The following is a 5,799-nucleotide window of genomic DNA, read 5'->3' on the forward strand; positions in this document are numbered from 1 at the left end:
TCTACCAAGCAAAAGAGGAAGAGAATTAAGTCTTTAGTAAAATTGGACAAAATTGAATTTGAGGTAAAGAGCATTAATAAGAGGAAAAATACATCAAGGTTTCTAAAAAATACCACAAGGCACCCTGAGCACTTCAGAAAGGGCTAACTTTGGGGTTTCATGGCCCTGGAATTAGAAATAGTCTGATTGGAAAGTCTTGTGTATAAATGATGTCAGGCATCTCTCCTTGAGTCTCAGATAATGATATAAATAACACTCAGGTCAAGAATTATGTTTTCCAGAAATGTCCTCAAACACCATACTTGTGAAGCATTCACAATAGTCTTGGACCTTAGACTATTGACTCACAGTAACCAATTATCCGATAACATCGGAACACCGGACGTGCTTCTAAAGCTCCACCTTCTTAATTCTTGCCAGTTTTCCCAGTAGCAACACAAAAGTAAAAGAAGAGAGCCTTCACGGCATGGGTGGTGGGTGTAAGGATACTTTGAGGTGGGCTGAGGGGTGGGGGCGGGATTCTCAGTTTCTTTGGGATACTCGGTTTCCTTGAAAGAGATTTTGTGAATGGTATGTAACCTTTTGGAGTCCTTATACAACTTAAATAAATGTTTATTCACATATTGCCCATTTTCTATCTTCCTCCCTCCCCTTCTCCCCCTCCTGTCTGTCTCTTGCTCTCAAAACTGTTCTCAGTGTCCACTGCAGGTACAGTTTAAGCATCCTTGCACTTTCTGTTTGACTCCAAAGAAGAATCTAAATGAGTTCATCAAGGGTGTCACAAAACTATCCTGATTCTTGCCTGAGTGCACTTACAGCAGCTATGTAGCTAGTTAAAGGAAGTCAAGGATTCTTGATCTGGTCTTTCCACACTAAATACCTTCCACAGTAAGTGTGTTCCAGTTCTCTGATGCTGTGTAAGAAAGCACCCTGACTCATAGAGACTGAAAAGATATTTAGGGTGCATTCATGGGTTGAGCTCCAATGCTGCTCATGACGTAATCAATGAAGGTCCACAAACAAACATATTCACCACCCTGAAAATCTGCCTCTCCAAATCAGGGTTCCTGGGGCCTCATACTTAGTCTCTTCTTTTAGGAATCAGAGGAATTTACCAGATAAAGACCCTGGACCAAATTGGCCCATTCCTATTTTCATACAGCCCAACCCATGCATTTATAATGACTTTTATGTTTCTTTATAAATATAATTATTATTGCTGTTATGATTACTAATTATTATTATTACTAGACACACATGGCAATTCTCAGGGGTGACTCCTGGCTCTATGCTCAGTAATTTCTCCTGGTGGTGCTCAGGAAACCACACAGGATGCTGGGGGTTGAACCTGGGTTGGCTGTGTGCAAGGCAAATGCCCTACCCACTTTATTATAACTCCAGCCCTGCTTTTACATTTCTTAAGGACTAGGAAAAAAATCAGAAGAAGGATACTTTGTACTTTGCAACATAAGGAAATTGCAATCAATCCAATATCAGAATCTGTAAGTAAAGTTAGCACATTCATTTGATTGTTTCTATGGCTGCTTCTCCTCACTTTTGGTTTAGAGCACAACACCTGTATTGCAGAGGGTTGGAATGGAGGATTCATGCTTCTCCAGCCTCATTGTGGACTTTGCTAGACATAACTCGAAGGTGTTTCTTCCCACGCTCATCCTGCTTATGTTACTGCACATACCCAGGGGGTACCCATAAGACCATATCGTTCAAAACTATGAATTTTGAATTTCTGTCTCCTGTTGTGACCTTTCACCTATTCCACTCCTAGCATATTCACTGCCTCCTGGATGAATGCCTTGAGTAATACCCTCCTCACCCCGTACAGCTATCTTCCTCTGAAAGCCTGTGTTACTTTCTTATTGCTTAATGGGATAGATTGGAACAAGTTCAGCCTTTGAATCAGATCCTGGCACAGAACTTCAAATATTCTTGGAATCTCCTGATTGATAGAAACCTTTTTTTCCCACTCTTAAGGAACTCATTTTAACCATCCCTGAGTTGATGCAAACAAGGTGAGCTACAGTGTGCCCTTAGATAGTTTCAAAAAAGCGGCAGGACCACCAGAGAGATCAAACGTATGATCAGAATGCTGCTATTTTCAGGAATGACCTTCTTCCCACCTCCACCCCTGCCAAACCTATCTTCAGAGAAGTGATCAACCTTGTCTAAATGAAACCCCAGAAACCCAAGAAAACTTTGTACCAAGGGGACTGGAGGTGGGGAACTTCCTGGTGAATTTTGAGAGTTGGTGTCTCCCACTTAGTTGGGGATGAGGTGCCTGTGCTCAGACTTTCCAAAGAGACCTGTTCACCTCTTTATTCAGGTTGTTTCTCTTATAACAAAATAGTCATCATCTAGGGATGGGGAGACATTTCAAAGATCTGGAGCACAGGTTTTGCACACAGGAGCCCTGAATTTGATCCCCAACACTGCATGGTCTCTTGAGTACTGCACTGGGAGTATGGCCTAGAAACTTCCCGGTGTGGTCCCCAAGCAAAAACAAAATAAAGAAAAACAACTGGCCATCTGGGGCCAGAGTAATAGTACAGCAGGTAGGACTTGCATACCTTGCACACAGCCAACCTCGGTTTGATCCCAGGCACCACAAATGGTCCTCAGAACCCAGCCAGGAGTGACCCCTGAGCATGAGCCAGAATTAAGCCCTTTCACAACCCTGTGAAAAGGTCATCATTTCATACAATGCTGTGAATTTGGTGGGTTATTTTAGCCAAGTATTAGATGTGAAGGTGTTTTTATAGGAATACCTGGATTTGAATCCACACTGGACAAGAGTGTGTGTCACTTAGGGACTCCACTTGTGGAGGCTGAGCAAAACTATCTTGTGCAGCTGAGCCTGTGAGATCTGCTTTGGCTCCTTTTGGGGGGATCAGCAGGGAGGACTTCCAAGTGGTGCTCATTGCAAGAGGCCTAGGATGTTGTGCTCAGCAATGGTGAGGTGCTGGGCCAGCAATGATTGGGGAACATGTGACACCAGAAATCAAATGTTAGCATGTGCCCTAATCTCTGCACTATCTCCCTGCCCCTCTGCTCTGGCTTTTGAGAGCTAGAATATTAAATTGAGTTGCAGAAATACCCCTTGCTGCCTGAGAATTCATATTAGAGCTGAAAGTGTGACTGTCTGACCTGCTCTTCAGAAGAAATCTGGTAACTTATTTAAGACCACCCTCCACAGTTCATCACTAAGTAATTTCTGATTTTGTTTCTAAATAAGTTCTGACTCAACTTTCCTAGCTCCAGGCCCCCTTCTTCCTCTCAAGCTTCCACTGCATCAGTGTTTCAAGGAGCATAATAATTACATTGCAGTATTCTGTCCTATCTCCACTCTTGCCCCCTCTCAAGTTGCTATTATTATTTTTTAAGTTTTTATATTTTATAAGTTAGTTCACAATATTTGATGACATTTAATATTCAAACACCCATCCAACCACCATTACACCTTCCCACCACCAAATTTGGGATGTTTCCAACCCAAGCCCCAATCCCTATCCCAAAACACAACCGAAATAATATATTTCATATTATCTGTTATGAAGAACTGTTGAACATGCTTACAAAAAGTGTTCATATAGGAAACAATGTAAAGATTGTTCTATTTTGGCAGGAGCCAATGAGACATTCTATAGGATATTACTAACATGTTGTTAAAGTTTTGGTGATGTAAGTTTTGGTATATATATCTGAAAATATGTATATATGCATATATATTTCCCTCTATAATTTGTTGCGTACTATCTGAACCCCATCAACTGTGGTTGGTAATTATGGAGAATGGTTAGGGAGTGTCCTATGATGTGTTGCACGGCCACTTTTGCGGCTGTGCAGTCCAAGAATATGTTTACTCATATGTGAGGCTCAGCCTGAGTGTGTGGGAAGCGGCCTTGAGCATGGCAGCAGTTGGGTTCTGGAATTTTTTGTCTGCCAAAGCTGGGTCCCTTTGGGCAGGGTGGGTTCTCACCTGCTCCCCTCTGGGGCACCCCGTGTGAAACAACCTGTCTCGCAGTCAGGTGGCATGGTTATGGGGGCCTCATTTTATGCTCCCTGCTGGGAAAAGCAGCTGTGGGATCTGGCGGTGGCCAATGACAAGATTATCTGGCAGGAGGTGGCTTATGTCAGGTTGCTATTATGTTTTAACTCATGACCTTGGCAATAAAAATACAGATCTGGCCAGGTATTAAAACCTTCTCAAGGGGTCAAAGAGAGCTAGGACAGAGGTTAAGCACTTGCCTTGCACGGGGTTGATTCTTTTTCAGTTCTGGCACAGTCTATGGTTACCTGAGCATCACCAGAAGTGACCCCTGAAAAAAGAGGTAGGAGCTGGATGTACCCAATCCTTACAAACAAACCATCTAAAGATGGCACTTCATTTTAACAATGGTTCTCAAGCCTGATATACAACCCAGCCTCTTGTGAAGTATTTGTAACTTGTGAAAATCTGGGTTATTCCCCCCATGAATTCTGAGATCTAGTTACCAAGATAGCTTTTTCCTTGAGTCTTTGCATCAGAGACTTAAAGTAATTGTTCTTGACCATCTGGAATTCATGCTGATGAAAACATCAAGAAATTTTGAAGGCATTCCTAGCAAGAACAAGTGAAATCATTCCTCTTGCCATTTAATAATAATTGACAGAATTTCATCCTTTGAGAATGAGCAAAGTACAAGTGTTTTGTGAATTTTCTGTCTTCGGCGTTTTTGTTTTTGTTTTCAAGTTCAACCTGTAATCTGATATTTGATAGAATCCTGCAAAACCTGACTTCAAATGTTCAGGTCTGCAAGCATGACCTGGGGAATAAACCCAACTGATCACAATGCCACTTTTTCTTTTCTTTTTAATTTCAGAAGCATAATCTCTTCAGTAAAAGAGAGAGCTGTACTCAACTCCCTGTGTGCAGGGAGCTGAGAGAGAGGACAGGATTCCCAGGTTGAGTCTGAGAACTCGGCAGAGGTGGGAGCTTCTATGCCATTCTTGATAAAGCATGTTGCACTACAAGAGGGGGAAATTCTGTAATATCTCTCCTACATGGGTTACCTAGTCCTATAACATTCTAGGTAATTTTAGTGCAACTTATACTATTTTAAAAGAAATAATTCATTTTATCAGCTATACACAGGTGAGTCGACCTTAAACTTAGGTAATTATAATAATTAAAGAACTAATACCACATCAAGAGTCTGTGCAGACCCTCTCTCATTGCCTATTGTCTAGAAACCATTATGCTGCCTGTAGTTCTCTTTCTCTTCCCTGTTTTTTTGGAACGCTTCCAAGATTCAGTCTGTTATTTTTCAAACTCTCTCTCTCTCTCTGCATATTGGTGTGTTGGTGTTTTTGTGTTCTGACTTGTATGACTTATGGATTTTTTTTTCCTCCCGTCTTGGTGAGAGATTTTCCATCTCTGTTCACAGCTATTATTCATTCCACATGCGGTAAATATAATGCCCACCTAATCAATCACCACTTCTGCATCTGAAAATAAAACCATCCTCTCTTTATTATATGAGGCAAATTAGTTAAATGAGTGTTTTCCAAAACTTGCCGCCTTTTTAGGGCCCTTGGCTCTCCGCCTGCCTTTCCCCATTGCAGCCTCCTCCCTTCTTCTTCCTGTTTGCAAACAGAACCCGTTCCCTCTTGTTGGTGTTTGGGGTGGATTCTGAGCCTCCCAACTTTCTTCCCAGTGGACAGCCTTGCCTGTGAGCATCACTTTTCCAGCAGTCTCCAGCTCCTAGCCCATGACTGAACTGTGAGACCTTTCGGGATAAAGTA

The sequence above is a fragment of the Sorex araneus genome, chromosome X (genome assembly GCF_027595985.1).
Source record: "Sorex araneus isolate mSorAra2 chromosome X, mSorAra2.pri, whole genome shotgun sequence".
Taxonomy (NCBI): domain Eukaryota; kingdom Metazoa; phylum Chordata; class Mammalia; order Eulipotyphla; family Soricidae; genus Sorex; species Sorex araneus.